Source organism: Macaca fascicularis, chromosome 15 (assembly GCF_037993035.2).
Source record: "Macaca fascicularis isolate 582-1 chromosome 15, T2T-MFA8v1.1".
NCBI lineage: Eukaryota > Metazoa > Chordata > Mammalia > Primates > Cercopithecidae > Macaca > Macaca fascicularis.
The window spans coordinates 18954790-18978923 of NC_088389.1; the positions used below are offsets into that span (position 1 = coordinate 18954790).

Consider the following 24134-nt stretch of genomic DNA (forward strand, 5'->3'; position numbering starts at 1 on the left):
TTGACACGCAGTTAAATTATTTGGAAATATTTCTGTTCTTTAAGGTCATACTTTTAAGCTTTGTTAGGTGGATCAGAGCACTGCTTAGGGCTGTCATCACTAGGGCATTTAACTCTACTATTATGACATGACCCTTCTGAATGCCATACCAGGGAATTATAAGGTTTTTCAAGTCTGGCTGGTGGGAACAGGCACTATTATTACCTGTGTGTGAGTTCCAGGCACTGTTCCCTCTAATCTTCTCAGATAGTTCTTTCCTCTCTCTTTGGTAGTTTTCTTCTGCACATGGGCTGATCAGTACTTGGCGGACCGCTTGAGAGAAACTTTTCCTAGATCTCTAATATTTTCTCTCTGTGCAGCTTTCTCCTCTACAGTATTCTGTCCTGTGCACTCCAGATGCCTTGCTTTAGTCTGTCTAGACATTCAGCTCCATCTTTTTAACTCAGGGCCTCTGCCCGAGTTCCCCTTCCCTGTGCTACATCCTAGAAATGCTCTCAAGGCAGTCAACTGGGGTAGTTGTAGGCCCTCCCTTCTTTTGTCCTCAGAGATCACTGTCCTTGTTTCCTAATGTCCAATGTCTTGAAAACCACTATTTAGTCCAGGGATGTCCAATCTTTTGGCTTACCTGGGCCGCACTGGAAGAAGAACAGTTGTCTTGGGCCACATATAAAATACGCTAACACTTTGCATGTTGTGCACATGTACCCTAGAACTTAAAGTATAATAAAAAAAAAATTTAGAAAAGGAAATAAAATACGCTAACACTAGTGGTAGCTGATGAGCTTAAAACAACAACAACAACAAAACAAAACACAAAAAAAGTCTCATAATGTTTTAAGGAAGCTTACGAATTTGTGTCGGGCCGCATTCAAAGCCATCCTGGGTTGCATGTGCGTCATGGTTCATGGGTTGGACAAGCTTGATTTACTCTATTTCATCTGCTTGCTTGCTTGATTTCTTGCTTGCTTGCTTGCTTGCTTGCTTGCTTGCTTTCTTTCTTTCTTTCTTTCTTTCTTCCTTCCTTTCTTCCTTTCTTCCTTTCTTCCTTTCTTCCTTTCTTCCTTCCTTCCTTCCTTCCTTCCTTTCTTTCCTTTCCTTCCTTTCTTTCCTTTCCTTCCTTTCCTTTCCTTCCTTCCCTTCCTTCCTTCCCTTTCCTTCTTTCCCTTTCCTTCCTTCTTTCCCTTTACTTCCTTCCTTCCTTCCTTCCTTTCTTTCTTTCCTTTTTTTTTTCTTTTTTTCCAGATAGGAGGGTAAATCTAGTCCCCATTACTATACTTTGGGTAGAAGTAGAAGCCTTTGAGATCTTTTTTAAAAATTCTGAATGGATGTTTAATTTTATGAAATGCTTTTTCTATATCTTTTGAGAAGATAGTATAAATTTTTTTCTTTTTTTTTCCTCCTAACATGTTGAATTAATTTGATTGATTTTTTAAAAAAATGTTAAACCAACCTTAAATTTCTGGAATAAACCCAACTTAGTCATGATCTTTTTTTAATATATTGCTGAAATCAATTTACTCATATGTGTTTTAGGATTTTTACATCTATATTTTATATACATACTGTCCTTCAGGTTTGGACATCAAGATTTTCCTTATAAATGGTTATCCAAGGTTATAGTGGGTTGGGAAATGTTTTCTCTTTTTCTCTAGAAAAGTTTGCATAATATTGATGTTCTTTTTTAAAGAGAAGAGGTTTAATTGGTTCACGGTTCCACAGGCTGTTCAGGAAGCATGGTAGCATCTGCTTCTGGGGAGGCTTCAGGGAGCTTTTACTCATGGTGGAGGCAAAGTGGGAGCAGGCCTTTTACATGGCAGGAGCAGGACCATATTAGTCCATTCTCATACTGCTATAAAGAAATACCTGAGACTGGGTAAATTTATAAAGAAAAGAGGCTTAATTGGCTCATGGTTCTGCAGGCAGAACAGGAAGCACAGCAGCTTCTGCTTCTGTGGAGGCCTCGGGAAACTTAGAATCCTGGTGGAAGGTGAAGGAGAAGCAGGCAGGTTTTACATGGCCGGAGCAGGAGCAAGAGAGTGGGGAGGCAACCAGATCTCACGAGAACTCACTATTGCCAATTTAAATCATGAGAAACTGCCCCCATGATCCAGTTACCTCCCACCAGACCCCACCTCCAACATTGGGGATTGCTGTTCGACATGAGATTTGGCCAGGGACACAGATGCAAACCATATCAGTTGCCCAGGCTGGTCTTAAACTCCTGGCCTCAAGTGATCCTTCCACCTCAGCCTCTTGAATAACTGGGGCTATAGGTGTGTGCCACCATCCCTAGCTAATTTTTAAAATTACGTTTTAGAGATGTAGACTCGCATTTGGACCACTGTTTAATTACAGATCTACTTCTTTAATAGATATTGGACTGTTTAGGTTTTCCATTTGCACTTGTTTCAGTTTTGGTCAGCTATGTTTTTCTATGAAGACAAATGATCTGTTCAAGGTCATACATCTTATAATGAATAAACTTTCCAATCTTATACTTTTTCAAATGGTGTTATACCAACATAATATCTATATTTAAAATTGTAAACTCTTTTGTCCTCTCTACTAGAATATCAACTAGTGGGCAGATTCTATATTTACTAAAACTTTCTATCATCTGCGTCTTAAGGCCTATAAATAGATATTTGAATTAAATTAAAGCATGCTTGGGGCCAGACATGGTGGCTCATGCCTGTAATCCCAGCACTTGGGGAGGCCAAGTTGGGTGGATCACTTGAGGTCAGGAGTTTGAGACCAGACTGGCCATCATGGCGAAACCCCATCTCTACTAAAAAATACAAAAATTAGCTGGGCATGGTGGTGCATGCCTGTAATCCCAGCTACTTGGGAGGCTGAGGCAAGAGAATTGCTTGAACCTGGAAGGTGGAGGTTGCAGTGAGCCGAGATCACATCACTGCACTCCATCCTGGGTGACAGAGTGAGACTCTGCCTCAAAAATAAATAGATAGATAGATAGACAGATAGATAGATAGATAGATAAATGGAAAACTTGATTGAAGTAGTTGCTTCAGTAGTTCATTTGGGCTTTGTCAGTCAATAACACATACATTTTACTTCTGTAGTAATGGGTTATTGATGAGGGAAAGACATGTTAGGATATGTATTGAATAAAAAGGTGGGAATGCTGAATTGAAAGTATAATTCTTTAAATTATTTACTCATTTTAAAATTTATTTTTAGAGATGGGGTCTTGCTCTCTTGCCGAGGCTGGAGTGCAGTGGCACAGTCATAACTCACTGCAGCCAGGCTCACTTCCCAGCTCAGGCCATCCTCCTGCCTCAGCTTCCCAAGTCACTAGGACTGCAGGCACATGCCACCATACCTGGGTAATATTTAAAATTTTCTTAGAGACAGAGTCTCACTATGTTGCTCAGGCTGCTCCTGAATTCCTGGTCTCAAGTTATCCTCCCACCTCAGCCTCCTGAATAGCTGGAATTACAAGCATGAGCTACCTTGCCTGGCTCTGGTTCTTAAACTTTGGAAGTTCCATTTATGTTGTTGTATTTCTTTTTCTTTTTCTTTTTTTTTTTTTTTTGAGACGGAGTCTCCCTCTGTCGCCAGGCTGGAGTGCAGTGGCGTGATCTTGGCTAATTGCAATCTCCGCCTCCTGGGTTCAAGCAATTCTCCTGCCTCAGCCCCCCTAGTAGCTGGGACTACAGGCCTGTGCCACCACACCTAGCTAATTTTTTTATTTTTAGTAGAGACGGGGTTTCACCATGTTGGCCAGGATGGTCTCGATCTGACCTCGTGATCCTCTCCCCTCGGCCTCCCAAAGTGCTGGGATTACAGGCGTGAGCCACTGTGCCCGGCCTGTTGTATTTATTTTTCTAGATTACAGTTAATTTTGTTTTTATTTCTTGAAATCTAGTAGAATATGTATCTGCCTGTAATTCAAGGGCAATTGAAAGGAAGAAAAATAACTTAAGGCCGGACATGGTAGCTCACACCTGTAATCCCAGAACTTCAGGTGGCTGAGGCAGGAGGATCACTTGAGCCCAGGAGTTCAAGACCACTGTGGGCAACCTAATGAGACTCTGATGCTACAAAAAACTAAAAAAAAAAAAAAAAAAAAAAAAAAAAAAAAAACCAGGCGTGGTGGCACATGCCTAGCTACTTGGGAGGCTGAGGTGGGAGTATTGCTTGAGCCCAGGAGGTCAAGGCTGCAGTGAGCAGTGATTGTACCTCTGCACAGTGAAACCCTGTCTCAAAAAAAAAAAAGTGGAAAAAAAAAATAATGCAAGTTCAGCATATGATTTAGCAAAACCATTTTTGATTTCTCTTTAAGAGAGATTTTAACTTGAATCCTTCTTTTAGCAAGGAGAATTTAATGAATATTTCACATTTGAATGCAATAACATGTGTCCAACTTGTTATACAAGATTTAGTTTAAGATTCACATGTTTGGGAAGAATGTGGGTTTGAGTGGTGAGGGTTCAGTTGAAGGTCTCTTTCTATAAAGTATATAATTTGTTGCCAAAGGAAATATTACCTAGCAGCAGTTTACATGTGCCAAGAGAGGCCAGAGAAGTCTTATAGTAGAAATTGTACAGAGGAGCTGTCGAACTACATCCCTGAGGATGTCAGACAGGAAATAAAGCTTATGATGCTAAAAAATTTTACTGGATGACTAGGCCATTGGAAACGAATCTTCCAATGCTTGTGTTTTTTTTTATCATGCTTTTATTTGAAGACAATCAGAGTTACTTACACTTACAAATTTAAACTGTTTAAGGTATTTAGACCAAAATTTAAGAAACTTTCTAAGATCTTATTGGCTAAATATTGACTTAACTATATCTTTTTTTTTTTTTTCTTGAGATGGAGTCTCACTCTGTCATGCAGGCTGGAGCGCAGTGGCGTTATCTCGGCTCACTGCAACCTCCGCCTGCCGGGTTCAAGTGATTCTCCTGCCTCAGCCTCCTGAGTAGGCAGGACTACGGGCCCGCGCCACCACACCCAGCTAATTTTTGTATTTTTAGTAGAGACGGGGTTTCACCATGTTGGCCAGGATGGTCTCAATCTCTTGACCTCGTGATCCGCCTGCCTTGGCCTCCCAGAGTGCTGAGATTACAGGCATGAGCCACTGCGCCCGGCCAACTATATCTTTTTCTTAGAAAGTATTTATCCTCTGAGATGAAGGTTTGGAAAGTTATAAGGAGAGAGACTTTAGGTTCTTGGAGATAAAATATAGTAATGTAAGCAATTTCCTTCTCTATGCCAAACGTGGAAATATAGACAATATGTATAAGCAATTGTGCCAAAGTATTTATCTGTGATTCTCTTTATTCCTAAAATATATTGCCCATTTCTACTATACATTCACATACACTGTACAGAATTATAGAGATTTGGAACCTGAAGGACTTTAAAGAACATTCAAATTCCTTTATTTTGTGGGGAAGGGAAATGAGACAGGTAACATTAAACTGACAGGACAGGTATTACTCTTGATCTTGGCCAAAAGGCCGAGAAGCGATAGGTAACACAAAAATACAGATAGTTTGCCCAGTGTCATGCAAGGAATAGGAGCAGACTTACCTCTTGGAGAAATAGAACCTTTCCTTATTTACTGTTGCAGTACTGAGTTATTTGAATTTTTATTTATTTATTTTAGAGACAGGGTCTTACTCTGTCACCCAGGCTGGAATGCAGTGGTAGCAATCTTCCTGCCTCAGCCTCCTGAGTTGCTGGGACTACAGGGGCATGTCACCATGCCCAACTAATTCTTAAATTTTTTGTAGAGATGGGGTTTCACTATGTTGGCCAGGCTGGAGTTGAAGTTTTAGAGGTACATGATGGCTTTGGTTTTCTTACCACCAGATGATTTATGAAAGTTGATGTGTCTGTTGACTGTCAGCAAAAGTGAAAAACTGTCAAGCCCCTTTGAAGACTATTATTATTCAGGAAACAAAACAGTGTTGACACTAAATTTTTTTGAGACAGGGTCTTGCTCTGTCGCCCAGGCTGGAGGGCAGTGGCATGACCTCAGCTTACTGGAACCTCCACCTCACATGTTTAAGTGATTCTCCTGCCTCAGCCTCCTGAGCAGGCAGGATTACAGGTGCCCACTACCCACCTGACTAATTTTTGTATTTTTAGGAGAGACATGGTTTCATCATGTTGGCCAGGCTGGTCTTGAACTCCTGACCTCAAGTGATCTGCCTGCTTCAGCTTCCCAAGGTGCTGGGATTATAGGTGTGAGCCACTGTGGCTGGCCTAGGCTAGATTTTTGAGGTATAGGTTTTTTTTGTTTGTTTTTGGACACAGGGTCTCACTCTGTCACCCAGGCTGGAGAGCAGTGGCACAGTCTTGGCTCACTGCAGCCTCTGCCTTCTGGGCTCAAGCTATTCTCCCACCTCAGCCTCCTGAGTAGCTGGGACCATAGGTGCCAGCTACCACGCTTGGCTAATTTTTTGTATTTTTGTAGGGATGAGGTTTTGCCATGTTGCCCAGGCTGGTCTCAAACTCCTGAGCTCAAATGATCTGGCCTGCCTCAGGCTCCTAAAGTGCTGGCATTACAGACATGAGCCACCATGCCTGGCGTTAACTTTTTGACTTAAGTTTGAAGGTGGTTGTTAGTTTGAAATATATATAGTGCTTATAAGATGTTTTCACTTAAGTAGTTTAAAACAATGATTATAAGGTTAGAATGTGACAAAATAAAATTTTATTCCTTTAATTCAAATTCATTGTCAAGTCATTCACTAAATAACGACTGGGGAAAGAATTATTTTGGTCACAAATATCCTACCTCATTATTATGCTTAGATAGAAATAGATCCTCGCTTTTGGGAAACAAAAGTATTTCGTGCCGGGTGTGGTGGCTCACGCCTGTAATTCCAGCACTTTGGGAGGCCATCGTGAGCAGATCATGAGGTCAGGAGACTGAGACCATTGTGGCTAACACGGTGAAACTCCGTCTCTACTAAAAATACAAAAAATTAGCCAGGAGTGGTGGCGGGTGCCTGTAAGTCCCAACTACTTGGTAGGCTGAGGCAGGAGAATGATGTGAACCTGGGAGGCGGAGGTTGTAGTGAGCCGAGATTGTGCCACTGCACTCCAGCCTGGGTGACAGAGTGAGACTCTGTCTCAAAAAAAAAAAAAAAAAAAAAAAAAAAAAAAAAGTATTTCATGGTTTTGCCTGATTAGGTCAGGTCAATATTTTGTCTTGCTGTAGATATTTGCTATTTTTGATGAATATTTGTTTTTAAAAATGGCTGAGTTATGACCCAGGTTTTTGGAGTTATACCAACACATTACCAGTGTAGTTTGTTTTTTGACAAAGACGGAGTTTCACCATCTTGGCCAGGCTGGTCTTGAACTCCTAATCTCATGATCCACCCGCCTCAGCCTCCCAAAGTGTTGGGTTTACAGGCGTGAGCCACCGGCCCAGCCTTACCAGTGTAGTTTTATACAAACATTTCCCCACATTTATCAACTTGCATTTATTGCTAGTCTGTACCAGATTTAATGTGATAGTGGTGGTCAGAAGGTATACTTAGGTAATTATGTACTTTTCAATTTTCTTTAATCATTAATAAAAGTGATCAACATAATTTTACAGTAGACTCAGGAGTTTAAGTCATTTGAAGTAATACTTAAGCCTTCTTAACTTTGCGAAGATGCATTCTCAAGTCGTTAATTTGGGAAGTTATTTGACTTGGAGCCAATTAAACGTTTGTGTCAACCCTATCCAGTGGCTTCTTCAAGAAAAATATCTTACAGTGATTTTAGCTTTCTGTTGTAACAGTGCAAAGAGTGTTTCTTCTTTCCTTTTGTTTTTCTTTTTTTGGTGAGACAGGGTCTTGCTCTATTACCCAGGCTGGAATGCAGTGGCATAATCACAGTTCACTGCAGCTTCAACCTCTTGAGATTCAAGCAATCCTCCTGTATTAGCCTCCCGAATAGCTGGGACCACAGGCGCACACCACCATGCTTAGCTAATTTTTGTATTTTTAGTAGAGATGGAGTTTCACCATGTTGCTCAGTTGGTCTTGAACTCCTGGGCTCAAGCCATCCGCTCTTCTCAGCCTCCTGAAGTGTTGGGATTATAGGCGTGAGCCACTGCGCTGGCTTTTTTAAAGTAAAACACACGATCAGAAATCTCTTCATTTTGCATCATTTGTGCAATATTTGTTTTGTTTGGTTTTTCCTTAATGTTTTGAGAGCCAGCAAAGACAATCTGACAGACAGAATTAGACTGAAATCTTTTAGGGAGATTCTGAAGTATTTAGATTTAAAGCCTAGAGTTAAGAATAAGCAATGGCAAAGGTATAACTATAAACCTCAAAGTGTTACTGACTTAGGATGCATTCATGACTCTTCTCCATTAAGATTTAGTATTCACTTTTAAAAACTAGGTACCTCCGTGAAACATGTATGCGTCTTACCGGACACTCCTTTGTCATTTTTCCAATCACTTCTGCCAGATGGGTTTTAATATAATGGGAAGAATTGTTATGATGTCAGCTCTGTTGTAATTTGGACTAGAATGATTCTGTTCTCTTGTCAACTTGAAGAGTCCAGTTGAATCAGTTATTCTTTATTTTTTGATTGTAGTTTTTAAGTGTTCGTTTCTACTTGTGGTAATAATCCTGTTAGGATGCATATTACCAACTATATGTGAAGGCCTGGCTATATGGAGCATAAAATTAGATATGCTTCTTTCCTTTGGCTCACAGTCTAAATTTAGTAGGCGAGAGTTTCCTTTCCTAGATGTCATTAAAAATAGAAGATACCCATCTGTCTGGAATGGGTTAGATACACTTCTGCCTACAGGCTGAGAGATGAATTATATAACACCAACTTCCTTTTAGCCCTAGGATTCTTAGAAAAAATGTTTCTCTTTTAATACAGAGGCCAAGAGTGTATAGTTTGAATGTTAACCTTAAAGTATCCTATAAGTTTGTGAAACTCAGGAAGACCTAAGAAAATTGAATTTTGAGGAGAAATCGAAAAAATAAGGTGAAACAATATCACTTGATTAAAAAATTGGCTTTGAAGTAAAATCTGTTCCCAGCCCTAGATTGACAATTTACTAGCTGTGTAAGAAAGTTGTTTAACCTCTCTGAGACTGTAACTTCATTATTATGGTTGGAATAGTAAGGACTGTCTGTTGAGGAGCAAATTAAATGAGTGAATATTTATAAAGTGCTTTCTTAAGTGCTTGGGATGTCAAAGACATTTTTGGTGGTGATTGTTGTTGTTAATGTTAAAATTACTTCTGGTTCTTTTTATTAAAAACCTGCCATCTTGCTGTTAAAAATCTTAATTTGGAGCTCAGGATAGAATATGAAGTCAGAGTTAAATAGGGAGTTTCCGGGAGTATTTGGAGACCTGGAAGTCATTTAGAAGAGGACTGAAAATCACCCTCAAAAGACTACCTGTGTTAGTGGATGCAGAAGAAACAGGAAAGCAGACTGCGAGAAAGGCGTCAATGAGGTGAAAAGAGAACCAGGGGAATAATGTAATGGGATTCAAGAGAGAGATTGCTCACTGGGTCAGAAAGTTTCTTCAGGAGTTAATGTAAAAATGTTTTCAGCACTAGATGATGTCAGGTAGGGAAGGCCTCTGAGGAAACCATTGAACTGGGCAGGTAAGAGGTCCTCATCTTTGAGAGAGTGGAAAAATGGCTGTAGACCTAGACTTGATTAGGCAGAGAAGGAAATGTGCAGTGAGGAAAAGCAGAGGGCAGGCATCTAAGATGGAACCTCATGAAAATTTAGTTGTATAGAGAAAGAGATGACTTAAGGGAGAGGAGAAGGTGTTTGGGTAGGGCTGGGCGTGGTGCCTCACGCCTGTAATCCCAGCACTTTGGTAGGGCAAGGCAGGTGGATCACCTGAGGTCAAGCATTCAAGACCAGCCTGGCCAACATGACGAAACCCCATCTCTACTGAAAATACAAAGATTAGCTGGGCATGGTTGCGGGGCCCTGTAATCCCAGCTACTTGGGAAGCTGATGCAGGAGAATCGCGTGAACCTGGGAGGCGGAGGTTGCAGTGAGCTTAGATCGTGCCACTGCACTCCAACCTGGGCAACAGAGTGACACTCCATTTCAAAAAACAAAAGAAAGAAAGTTTGGTTTGTTTCATTTTGGTAAGAGAAAAAATTAGCGTGTTTGAAGGCTGAGGGAGAATTTAAACCTACTGGGTAGGGAGTAGCTGATGGTCAAGTTGTGGTCAGAGGCAAGTGGGACTGGAATCCAGTGCACAATTGGTGGCTGGAGGAGCAACTGTTCTTTATGAAAGAGGAGGAATGAGGGAGGGTACGTAAGATAGAGGCTGGAGGGGAAAATGAGGAAATTCATGTCTAATGGCCTCTTACTGATTTAAGTAGGGAAACAGTAATGAACTCATCATTGGGATAATTAGGATAGATGAATAGATCCTTTTCTACTGCTAAATAAATAAAAGTAGACTTAGGAAAAAGGAATATCATTATTTTCCTATGGAAGCATAGATTATAACGTTAGACCAATGGTTCTCAACTGGGGGTGATTTTGTCCCTCAGGACATATAGCAATGTCTGGAGAAATGTTTGTCACCGACGTGGGGTGTGTTACTGGTATCTAGTGTGTGGAGGCCAGGGATGCTGCTAAACATCCTGTAGTGCACAGGACAGCACATGTATCAAGGAATCATACGGTCCCAAGTGTCCATAGTGTTGGAGTTGAGAACCTTGCCCTAGACCAGTGTGTGCCTACAACATACACTTCAACAAAAGCTAAGAAGTTCACATAACAGCTTGACTTCTCTATCCCCTTATGGAAAGTCACCGTATATGTTAGTTTATTCAAGTCTGAAAAATTCTCAAAAGGAAATCTAAACTGTTTAGCTGACTGACATTTTCCCTGCTCTTTCATAGCAACTGTTAACAAACACACTGAGAAATACATTTGGGGGAAAGGATGTACTTTGGTCTCTTGGCTGGTCAGTACTATGTATTCATCCCTGTATTTCTAGTGTCTGACACAGTTCCTGGCACATTTTGTGGTGCTAAATTGACTCCAGCCTACACCATTCCCCTGAACTCTAGACTCAAAATTCCAACTGCCTGTTCTGCATTTTTGCTCAGATGTCCAGTAGCTTCTTAACCCTAACACTTCCAAAGCGGAGCTCCCAATAGACCCCCCAGACCTGTGGTACCTGCAGTCTCATCTTAGCCAGTGACTATTCCATCCTTCCAGTTGCTCAGATCAAAGGCCTTGGAGTCATTCTTCACCTTGTCTTATCCTCTACATTCCCGTCCATGAGTAAGTCTCAGCTCTATCTCTAGGAAATATTCAGCATTTAACTATTGTCCACTCTCCACTGATTTAAACTGTGGCCTGAGTTGTTACAGCAGTCTTTTTTTTTTTTTTTTTTGAGATGGAGTCTCGCTCTGTCGCCCAGGCTGGAGTGCAGTGGCCGGATCTCAACTCACTGCAAGCTCCACCTCCCAGGTTCACGCCATTCACCTGCCTGAGCCTCCCGAGTAGCTGGGACTACAGGCACCCGCCACCTCGCCCGGCTAGTTTTTTGTATTTTTCAGTAGAGACGGAGTTTCACTGTATTAGCCAGGATAGTCTCGATCTCCTGACCTCGTGATCCACCCGTCTCAGCCACCCAAAGTGCTGGGATTACAGGCTTGAGCCACCGCGCCCGGCTGTTACAGCAGTCTTATAACTGGCTTCCCTGCTTCTGTTCTTGTCTCCCAATACAGTAGCCAGTGAGATCCTTTTAAAATGTCAATCAAGTCACATCACTCCTTGTTCAAAACGCTCCATTGGCTCCTCATTTCCCTTAACATACAAGCTGAAGGCTTTTCAATGGCCTACATGGCTGTGCGTGAACTGGTTCTTCAGTACCTCTCTGACCTCATCCCCTCCTCATCAATCTGTGGCTGGTTCCACTTCAGTCTCAGTTGCGTTTGTTGTTGTTGTTGTTGTTGTTAAGAGATGGGGTCTCACTGTGTTTCCCAGGCTAGATTCAAACTCCTGGACTCAAGCAGTCCTCCCTCTTCAGCCTCCTGAATAGCTGGGACTGTAGGCATGCACCACCGTGCCCAGCTCAGTCACGGTTTTTAGTTCAGTGTTTTGCTGTTGCTCAAACACATCGGGCAAGCTAACTTGGGGCCTGTGCACTTGCTCTTTTCTCTGCCTAGAATAATTTTCTACCAGATTTCCCTCACGGTTTATTCTTTCATCCCCTTCAAGTTTTTTTTTTTTTTTTTTTGCTCAGATGTCATCTTAGTGAGGTCTTTTGTGATCAGCCTGTTTCCAGTTGCAGCTCTTTGTCCCCTTTGTCTCCTTGCTTTTTCTCCAGAGCACTTGTCACCATCTAATATACTATGTAATTTATATAACTTGTACTGTCTCCCCCTACTAGAGGTATTTTAGTCCAAGAACATTTTATGTGTTTTGCTCATTACTGTGTCACCTGCAATTCGAATATTGTGTGACATGTAATAGGCCTTTAATGAATGATTGTTGAAAGAATGAATGGTGATGAAAGCAAAGACTCTGACTTAGACCTGAAATTGAGTGCTGGCACTCTGGTGCTGGCACTCATCTGCTTTGTGATCTTAGGCGTCATTAACCTATCTGGCCTACTACTCTTCTCTAAAATGGAGACAGTAGAACCAAGTAGGTTTGTCTTGAGGATTCAATGCAATAATCTATGTAAAGCTCTTAGCTCAGAATCTGGTGTGTAATAAACAGTCAGTAAGTGATAGCTCTTATTATTACTTTTTTTTCCCTTCCAGATGTGAAAACCTGGGCCATTTCTGACATATATGTTGCAAGTTGCAATTGTAAGCTAAATGTGGGCAATCATCATAAGAGACAAGAGCTACTTCTCATAGATCTATAGAATACACTTATATTTGTGCTTTAAAATCTTACAATAAATTATGGCAGTTCCTTAAAAAATTAAACATAGAATTACTATATGATCCAGCCACTCAACTTCTGGGCATGTTGCCAGATACATTGAAAGCAGGTACTTGAACAGATTGGTACACCAAGGTTAGTAGCAGCATTATTCACAATAGCCAAAAGGTGCACACAACCCAGATGTCCATTGATATAGATGGACAGATAAAAAAAATGTGGTATATCCATACAATGGGGATATTATTTAGCTGTAAAAAGCAATGAAATTCTGACGCATGCTACAACATGGATGAACGTTGAAGACACTATGCTAAGTGAAACAAGCCAGACACAAAATGACAAATATGATTCCACTTATACAAAGTACTTAGAGTAGTCAAATTCATAGAGACAGTAGAATTTAACACCTGTTACTGACAGACACATGTTTCCCTCATATTCATTACTCACTCTAAAAGTCTGGAATGTTCAAGGCCAGCCAGAGCCTAAGCCAAAGTACTAGTGATAATTCTTATGTTTTGCTTAAACATAAGGTGTGTATTTCTTTTTCTTTCTTTTTTTTTTTTTTTTTTTGATAGGGAGTCTCGCTCTGTCGCCCAGGCTGGAGTACAGTGGTGCGATCTTGGCTCACTGCAAGCTCTGCCTCCTGAGTTCACGCCATTCTCCTGCCTCAGCCTCCCGAGTAGCTGGGACTACAGGCACCTGCCACCACGCCCGGCTAATTTTTTGTAGTTTTAGTAGAGACAGGGTTTCACCGTGTTAGCCAGGATGGTCTCAATCTCCTGACCTTGTGATCCGCCTACCTCGGCCTCCCAGAGTGCTGGGATTACAGGCATGAACCACCGCGCCTGGCCTGTTTTTCTTTGAAGGATAAAAAGCTGACACCTGTAATCCTAGCACTTTGGGATGCTGAGGTGGGTGCATCACTTGAGGCCAGGAGGACGAGACTAGCCTGGCCAACATGGTAAAACTCTGTCTCTACTAAAAATGCAAAAAAATTAGCCAGGCATGGTAGCGCCTGTAATCGCATCTACTGGGCGGGCTGAGTCACAAGAATCGCTTGAACCCAGAAGCGGAGGTTAGAGTGAACCAAGATTGCACCACTGCATTCCAGCCTGGGCAACAGAGTGAGATACTGTCTCAAAAAAAAAAAAAAAAAAAAAAAAAAGATAAAAAGTGATTTCTTTCGTAACAAATTTCTATAGGAATTACATCATGCTTAGTTTAATTTGGGGAAGTATCTGCATATATATTTTCTCTATTTTTTCTTGGATATGAATATGTATTCTTAAAATTCCTAAAGGATGCCAAGAATGTAGCTAACAGTATCAGAAATAAACTTGAAGGAAGTGTTTCTCTACGTCTCAACAAAATCCCTTACAAGTAAATCTGTTTTTAAAATTTGTCTCAAAACATTTGCAGTAAAGACAATTTTGGACACACATCTAATTTTTTTTTTTTTTTTTAATCTGTGATTTTGCCAATTGAGAAGAACTGGAAACAGGAGGGAGAATTTTGATGTTGTAGATGTTTTTGTTGATTAAGGGATAAGGGCACATACAGACAAACCCAGGAATTATCTGACTTCAGCTAAAACAACAACAACAAAACATCTCCAGTACTAGCCTGGGTAATTGCTTTTGGCATAATAGCTATTACCTCAGACAGACTGAAAGTTTAATAACTAGATTGGAGACTTCCCTTTGCAGTTCACAAATAGGAAAAACACCACCATAGAAGTTCTCTCACATATCTGACCCCCTTCGTTTCTTAATTTTACTTACAGTGTGACTGCATCTTGCAGCCATACCCCATCTTAGCATTCTTAAATTATAATGTTACAGGTTATTGGCCTGCCAAAATGTTTGATATGTAACACTGAACAGTTCCAAATGAGATCAAAACAATCTTGTTACTCATGAGAGTTTGTTTTTTCTAGGCTTCTGTTTCATTTTATGCACCAGCGTAGTCATTTTGTGGAAAATAAAGTTACACTGCTTTATTAAGTCTCTTTTACAATTGTAATCCAGATTTACCGTCCAATAAGAGATAACATTGTTATATTTTCAGTCATGTTCTAAATATGTGCTGGGCATAATGGCTCATGCCTGTAATCCCAGCACTTTGGGAAGCCGAGGCAGGAGGATTGCTTGAGGCCGGGAGTTTGAGACTGGCCTGGACAACATAGCAAGACCCAGTCTCTACAAAAAATAAAAAAAGTTATCCAGGTGTTGTGGTGTGTATCTATAGTCTCAGCTACTGAGGAGATGGAGGTGGGAGGATCTCTTGAGTCCCGAAGGTTGAGGTTGTAGTGAGCTATGATTATGTCACTGTACTCTAGCCTGGGCAACAGAGTGAGACCCTGTCTCATACACACACACACACACACACACACACACACACACACACACACACAGAGGTATGCTTATTCTTATATATATTAGTATATAGATCAGAATGTATATACACACAAGAATATTCTTAGAGGAATATTCATATTCTTATATATATTCTTGTATATGTAAGAATATGTACATATAAGAATATATATACATTCTTAAATAATGTTGGTGTTGAAATATTGAAGTTTCTTTTTTTTTTTTTTGAGACGGAGTCTCGCTCTTTCGCCTAGGCTGGAGTGCAGTGGCACTATCTCGGCTCACTGTAAGCTCTTCCTTCCGGATTCACAACATTCTCCTGCCTCAGCCTCCCGAGTACTGGGACTACAGGTGCCTGCCACCACCCCCGGCTAATTTTTTTTTTTTGTATTTTTAGTAGAGACAGGGTTTCACCGTGTTAGCCAGGATGGTCTCGATCTCCTGACCTTCTGATCCGCCCGCCTCTGTCTCCCAAAGTGCTAGGATTACAGGCGTGAGCCACCGCACCCAGCCTAAATATTGAAGTTTCTATTGCTATTATTTTAATTCTTGGAGGCTCACGAAGTATCTATAATCTTTCTTCCTTGAAATATATATTTCAAGCAACGTATCCTTCTGAAATATCCAGAATGCATTTTGCCAGTAACAAAAGAATGTTCTTTGGAAATACCGGACTTGTAATGGGAGTTAGGGAAATTTTCCTACTTCTTTTTCTTCCTGCCTTTTTAAATTACAAAACTGTAAGAAAGACTATTGTGGTATTTAATATAAATATTATTTGTATATAAAATATTTAAATATTTTAAGTATTAATATATTGAAGATTACATGTATCTGTGTCTATATTTCAGGCCTTTAAACTCTTTGGGGAGTTCAAATAACTAGAATAAAGAGTGATTTAATTTATTTACTTTTTTTTCTAAATTATTATTTTTCCCCCTAGACAGAGTCTCGCTCTGTCTCCCAGGTTGGAGTGGAGTGGCATGATCTTGGCTCATTGCAATTTCTACCTCCTGAGTTCAAGTGATTCTCCTGCCTCAGCCTCCTGAGTAGCTGGGATTACAGGCACGCACCACCATGCTGGGTTAATTTTTGTATTTTTATTAGAGACAGGGTTTCACCATGTTGGCCAGGCTGGTCTCGAACTCCTGACCTCAAATGATCTGCCCACCTCGGCCTCCCAAAGTGCTGGGATTACAGGCATGAGCCACCGCACCTGGCTAATTTATTTACTTTTAACAAATTTTGCATTGCTTGTTTTTGGTATTCCTAGAAGTAATTGTATACATAATAGAATCTTTCTTTTCTCATTGTTGAGTAGAACGATAAGAGTAAATCAAAGAAGTTTCCTACAGTTTTAAAATTCTTTCTCTACTTCTCCAAAAAATGGGTTTGATATTTACTTAAACTTTAAGTTATAGGCAACCATGTATCCTGAAAAATAGTGAGGTGTATATATATTTTACTGTCATAGAATTCGGTCCATAAATACTTCAAGTGAATAAGGCCAGTTGCATAGTTTATATCCTATAATTTCATTTTCATTTAAGAGAACCACATGTTTGATTATGCAAAGACAAAGGTTTGGAAAGGTGTACAGTTATTGACTGTGATGAACCCTGGGGGAATGAGATAGAGGCAGGGTACTGCCTCAGGTTGGGTTCCCCAGAAGCAGGAGTTGAGATAAACTTTTATGGGGAGGCAACTTACTGAGAAGAGTTACAGAAAAACCTGCTAGGGAGTGGGAAAGTAGGACTGGGGACAGGAATAGGAGGCTGGTATCAAGGATGTGATATCATGATGTAAATGACGAGTTGATGGGTGCTGACGAGTTGATGGGTGCAGCACAGCAACATGGCACAAGTATACATATGTAACAAACCTGCACGTTATGCACATGTACCCTAGAACTTAAAGTATAATAATAAAAAATAATTAAAAAAAAAAAAAAAAAAGAAGGATGTGATATCAAACAAAGCCTCAAGGTAGACAACTTTGGCTAGTCTTGCAAGGGAGTTCTGGAGGTTATACCTAGGAGTTGTCACTGCCAGGGACCAAAGAAATAAAGTAGAGCCTTTATACTTTCATACCCTTCAGTCATTGCTAAGGACCATCCCTGGTGGGAAGGTGATATGGTTTGCCTGTGTCCCCACCCAGATCTCATCTTGAATTCCCTTGTGTTGTGGGAAGGACCCAGTGGGAGGTAATTGAATCATGGGGGCAGGTCTTTCCTGTGTTCTCCTTGTGATAGTAAGTCTCACCAGATCTGATGGTTCTGCAAGGGGGAGTTCCCCTGCACAAGCTCTCTTTGCCTGCTGCCATCTGTGTAAGACATGACTTGCTCCTCCTTGCCTTCTGCCATGATTGTGAGGTCCCCCCAGCCACATGGAACTTTAAGCCCATTAAACCCTTTTTCCTGTATAAGTTACCCAGTCTTGGGTATGTCTTTATCAGCAGTGTGAAAAGAGACTAATACAGGATGAGTGTATAAATATCCAGGAAGTGCTGGCGGACTGAGGGTAGCCCCTCTACGAAGACCTGCAGGTGCTGGCTCTTGGGAGTGAGAGCACAGGGTTGGGAGGAAATGTGGGCACAGCACTGACAGCAGTTGTAGCCCTCACCCAAATTACAGAGATTTTAGAAAGATAGGGGTTTAATTCTTTCTCAGTTTAAGCTTCCCAGGACCTTTATGGTGGCTCCACAGAGATCCAGGAGCCTTCTGTTCTTTTGTTTTGTTTTGTTTTTCCAGGCTCCTTCTGTCTTGTTGCTCCGTCATCACTAGCTTATTGCCCACATCCACGTGGTCCAAGATGCTCAATATTGTGTCCATATTACCATTAGAAAAAAGGGGGGAAGTCAGGAGGAAGAGAGCACATTAATTCTTCTAAGGACAAGTTCTCAAAGTTACGTAACTTCCCCTCAAATCCCTCTGGCCGTCATTTAGTTCCATGGCCATACCTGGATGCAAGGAAGACTAGTGTTTATTACGGTTGGCCTTATGCCCAGTTAAAAATAGGAGACCCTGTTATTATGTAACCATTTCTGTAGAAGGAGAGAACACGTATTGTAGGACTATCTACTATAGTGATGTTCATTTTCTGTTTTATAGGGATATGCTTTGTTTTTTAGTTTAATAAGCATGTATGTTTTGTCTTAACTATCACAGGTTAAGGGCTCTGTAAAGCAGAATTTGAGATACAACTTAATGTGCAGGATGTTAAGTAGTGCCCTTCTGTTCAACTTCTGTGGAAGGGAAGAGGCAAGATTTGGCAGGGAGAAGTTGAGCTGTGGTACAGTCTGAACAACAGGAGCTGACTCCACAGGGAGCTCTGGAGCTAACATGAACTTTCAGAGTTGCCCTGCTTTGAGCAGAAATGGCTGGACCATGTATACCTTTGTCTCCGTTGGTTACTGGATGAGGGCTGCCTTGGGAAGCACCTGACCTTGGGCAAGGCAGCTCTGCAGAGGTGATGTCTGCAGGGGCTGCCAGTACTCCCAGCAAGTTCTTTCTTGAAGGGAGAGCTGGGTGACACATCTGTATGTGTGTCACAACTTGTGTGTGTGTGAAAGTAATTAATACATTTTATATATCCATTTTATAACTTAAAAATTTATAATTTAAAGTTTCTTTTATTCCTTTATCAACAGTTTCTTGTGTAACTATTAGTACTGGGCTTTATTCTAGACACTGGAGATAGGAAAATGTCCCTCCCCTCATGAAGTTTGTATTATATTTGGAGATAGAGAATAAATAAATTTTGGCTGGGCATGGCGGCTTACACCTGTAATCTCAGTACTTAGGGAGGCCGAGACAGGCGGATCAACTGACCTCAGAAGTTCGAGACCAGGCTGGGCAACATGGCGAGACCCCGTCTCTATAAAAAACACAAAAAGTAGCTGGGTCTGGTGGTGTGAGCCTGAGGTCCCAGCTACTTGGGGAGCTGAGGCGGAAGGGGCACTAGAGCCCAGGAGGTTGAGCCTTCAGTGAGCCATGTTGGAGCCCCTGCATGTCAGCCTTGGTGACAGAGCAAGATTCTGTCTAAAAAATAAATAAGTATAAAGAAGGGTGTTGCTGTTTTATATGGGGTGGTCAGGGAAGACTTCTCCAATAAGGTGATTTGAGTGAAATGATGGAACTAGCTATGCAGATATTTTGGGAAGAGTGGTCCAAGCTGAGACTACAGTGAATTCCAAAACAACCCTGTGGCAGGAATGTGTAGAGTATTGACATGTATATGAAACAGCAAGGAGAGCAGTGTGGCTAGAATGAATGAGAATAGTAGGATGAAGAATAATAGGAGATAAAGTCTTGGATATAATAGTGGTGATCAGATCATATGAGACCTTGTACCTTGTAAGCCATTGTAAAGGCTTGGGGACCTTCTCAGAATGAGATGGGAAACCATGTGAAGATTCTGAGCGAAGTGATATAATTTGACATATTTTAAAAGATCATCTTGTCTGTTGTGTTTGGAGTGAACTGTACCCGAACAACTGGAAGAATGGAGTTGCCCCAACTGAGAAGGGGAAGACTGTGAATAGAGTAGGTTTTTGGGGTGAATAGTTGCAATTAAGTTTTGTATCTGCTAAGTTTGGAGTACCAATTAGACATTCAGATAGAGATGACAAATAGAAAGTTAGAAAATTGAGACTGGCCGGGCGTGATGGCTCACGCCTGTAATCCCAGCACTTTGGGAGGCCGAGGCGGGCGGATCACAAGGTCAGGAGATCGAGACCACGGTGAAACCCCGTCTCTACTAAAAATACAAAAAATTAGCCGGGCGCGGTTGTGGGCGCCTGTAGTCCCAGCTACTCGGGAGGCTGAGGCAGGAGAATGGCGTGAACCCGGGAGGCGGAGCTTGCAGCGAGCCGAGATCGCACCACTGCACTCCAGCCTGGGCGACAGAGTGAGACTCCATCTCAAAAAAAAAAAAAAAGAAAATTGAGACTGGAGGCCAGGCGCAGTGGCTCACGACTGTAATCCCAGCACTTTGGGAGGCCAAGGCAGGTGGATCACAAGGTCAGGAGATCGAGACCATCCTGGCTAACACGGTGAAACCCTGTCTCTACTAAAAATACAAAAAATTAGCCGGGCACGGTGGCGGGCGCCTGTAGTCCCAGCTACTCGGGAGGCTCAGGCAGGAGAATGGCATGAACCTGGGAGGTGGAACTTGCAGTGAGCTGAGATCGCGCCACTGCACTCCAGCCTGAGCGATAGAGCGAGACTCTGTCTCAAAAAAAAAAGAAAGAAAGAAAATGGAGACTGGAATTCAGGGCAGAGGTCCAGTGTGTAGATTTAAAAAAAACAGTGTTGGCTGGGCACGGTGGCTCACGCCTATAAATCCCAGCACTTTGGGAGGCCGAGGAGGGCAGATCACGAGGTCAGGAGATCAAGACCATTCTGGCCAACATGGTGAAACCCCATCTCTACTAAAAATACAGAAATTAGCCAGGCGTGGCGGTGCGCGCCTGTAGTCCCAGCTACTGGGGAGGCTGAGGCAGGAGAATTACTTGAACCTGGGAGGCGAAGGCTGCAGTGAGCCAAGATCACTCACTGCGCTCCAGCCTGGGTGACAGAGCGAGACCCTGTCTCAAAAAAAAAAAAAAAAAAAAAAAAAATGATGTACAACTCATCAGTGTACGGTTGGTGTGTAAAGCCATGAAAATGCACACTGTCACCTATGGAATGAGGGGAGAAGAGAACAGCTCAGAGATCTGAGCTCAGGAACGCTCCAACATTTCCACGTTGGATCATGAGGTGAACCATCGGTGGAAACTTTGAGAAGGAGCAGCCAGTGAAGTAAGAGGAGGAAGTGACTTTTTTTTGTTTTTTGTTTTTTGTTCTTTTTGAGATGGAGTTTTGTTCTGTTGCCCAGGCTGGAGTGCAGTTGCACAATCTTGGCTCACTGCAACCTCCGCCTCCCGGATTCAAGCAATTCTCCTGCCTCAGCCTCCCGAGTAGCTGGGATTACAGGCGTGCAACACCATGCCCAGCTAATTTTTGTATTTTTACTAGGGACAGTGTTTCGCCATGTTAGCCAGGCTGGTCTGGAACTCCTGACCTCAAGTGATCCATCCACCTCGGCCTCCCAAAGTGTTGGGATTATAGGCATGAGCCATCATGCCCAGCCAGAAATGATGTTTTAGAAGGCAACCAGGAGTGTTTTAAGAATAGGTAAATGATCAACAGCGTCCAGTGCTGTTGATAAGTAACGTAAGATGAAGACTCATAATTACCCTCTAGATTTACCAGTATGGACCTCATTGGTAGTGACAAGCAGTGATTCAGTGGAATGATGGGAACAAAGTGAATTGTTGTGTGTTCGACAGAGAATGGGGGATGAATGGGAGACAGCTCTATAGACAAGTCTTCTAAAGAGTTATGCTGTGGAGAGTGGAGAAATAGCATGAAGGCTAGAGGAGCATGTGAGCTGGAAAGAAGAGTTTTAGATTGGAAGCTAATGTACCCTGTTTGAATGCTGATGATAGTTATCCAGCACAGAGGCCCATTGGTGATGCTGCAAGAAGAGAACAGTTGACGGGCTGATGTCCTTGAATAACAGTGAGGGATGTGAGGGTTAAGGCATGAATGGAGGGCTTGGCTTAGATAGTAACATAGTTCAATCAAGATAATAGAAGGGAAGACAGAATAATATATATGGCTACAAGTGCAAGTAGATGGTACATTGTGGCTGGATATGTGTGGAAGATCTTTACTGATTGCCTCTGGTTTTTTTTTTTTTTTTTGAGACAGATTCTTGCTCTGTTGCCCAGGCTAGAGTACAATGACGTGATATCGGCTTGCTGTAGCCTCCAACTCCTGGATTCAAGCTATTCTCCTGTCTCAGCCTCCCAAGTAACTGGCACCATGCCGGGCTAATTTTTATTTATTTATTTATTTATTTTTTAGTAGAGACGGTGTTTCACCACGTTGGCCAGGCGGTCTTGAACTCCTGACCTCAAGTGACCCACCTGCCTTGGCTTCCCAAAGTTCTGGGATTACAGGCATGAGCCACCATGCCTGGCCAAGCCTCTGTGTTTTGTTTGTTTGTTTGTTTGTTTTGAGACGGAATCTTGCTCTGTTGCACAGACTGGAGTGCAGGGGCGTGATCTTGGTTCACTGCAAGCTCCGCCTCCTGGGTTCACGCCATTCTCCTGCCTCAGCCTCCCAAGTAGCTGTTACTACAGGCGCCCGCCACCACACCCGGTTAATTTTTTTTTAATTTTTTTATTTTTAATAGAGACGGGGTTTCACTGTGTTACCTAGGATGATCTCAATCTGACCTTGTGATCCACCCGCCTCGGCCTTCCACAGTGCTGGGATTAGAGTCGTGAGCCACCGCGCCTAGCCCAGGCCTCTTTTTTTAGTGAAATATAAAACAATTGCCATCAGCTGAAAAGCGGGGATGGGGGATGAGATGTTGGATGTTTGAGGAGAGAAGAAAAAGTGTGAGATAGGGCTCTGGAAAGTGAAGAGTGAGTGGACTAGTAATGTAGTGGAAATGCCCATTCTGTGGTCATGCGTTGAAAGTGAGATCAGTCAGCATGATCATGTGTATTTCTTCAGCCGTATTTAGTAGCCCAGGTGCAAGCATGGAGTAGGTAGAATGTTGGATTTAACTGAGTGATAAATAAAACTATTCACTTTGAAAGCTGTTTTTAGGAGGTCGGTGAGGTGAATGGCATTTAGAATTTTAGCTTTTTAATTATACCCATTTTGGAAGGCTAAACTTAGTGAGTGACAGGTCATTAAAAAAAACAAAAAAGAAACGGCATTGTTCCAGGAAATGTTCTTGGTTGAAAATTACAGACCTTAATTCCAGCAAACTTAAGCAGAAAATGAATTTACTGGAAAGTTATCAAGTACCTCACAGCATGGATGGAAAGACTGGAGAATCTGGTTCAGAAAATAGGCAGGAACAAAGGGAATCCAAAGATCTGTAATCATGGACAAAGTCATGCCCCTGGGGGAGTCTGGTTCCGGATGCTCTTGCCACCGTTTTTGAACCCTGGTATTGCATCTGTTGGAGTGAGTTCTGAACCTATCCTTTCTTTTTTTTTTATTTTTTAAGACAGAGTCTTGCTCTGTCACCCAGGCTGGAGTGCAGTGGCACGATGTCAGCTCACTCCAAGTTCTGCCTCCTGGGTTCACGCCATTCTTCTGCCTCAGCCTCCCGAGTAGCTGGGACTACAGGCGCCCACCACCATGCCCAGCTAATTTTTTGTATTTTTAGTAGAGACAGGATTTCACCATGGTGGCCAGGATGGTCTTGATCTCTTGACCTCGTGATCCACCTGCCTCAGCCTCCCAAAGTGCTGGGATTACAGGCGTGAGCCACCGTGCCCGCCAACCTATCCTTTCTTATTTGAGCCACTGGCTCCATCTCAAAGACTTCTAAAAAGATTACTCAGAGGCCAAGCATGGTGGCACACCCCGGTAATCCCAGCACTTTGGGAGGCCGAGGTGGGAGATCACTTGAGTCCAGGAGGTCCCTGCTATGTCAAGAATGAAGTATAGGAGTGTAAGAGTACATGTGGGGAGAATAAGTCATGAGGCTCCAAAATAGATGATAATGACTTAGATTAGGATAGTGACAGTGGAGATGAAAAGAAGTGGATAGATTCATGAACTAGCCCATTAGCCTGTTGTTAAAATTCTTGTTTAGGGAAAAATTCCTTGCTTCTCCCCTGCCCCTTCCTCCTCCTTCCTCATCCTCTTCCTCATCTCTCCATCCCTCCTTACTCTTTCTTCCTTCTTCTCTCTCCTCCACATCCTCCCTCGTTTTCCTCTCCTTCCTCTTCTTCTTATCCGCCTCCTCCTTTCTTGAAATCTAGACCTTTCTAGAGGCCTTTTACTCACTCC

The 24134-nt window shown here is 42.1% G+C and overlaps 1 protein-coding gene and 1 non-coding gene across 12 annotated transcripts in view; one reads left to right on the top strand and one right to left on the bottom strand.

Moving 5' to 3' along the window:
- SCAI (suppressor of cancer cell invasion) overlaps positions 1–24134 on the top strand; it is a 190187-nt gene that overhangs the window by 36349 nt on the left and 129704 nt on the right. The gene's annotated exons all lie outside the window — the stretch shown is intronic.
- On the bottom strand, positions 5313–5498 carry LOC123569308 (U2 spliceosomal RNA). The gene has a single exon (XR_006692941.1). It is a non-coding gene; the product is annotated as a U2 spliceosomal RNA (small nuclear RNA).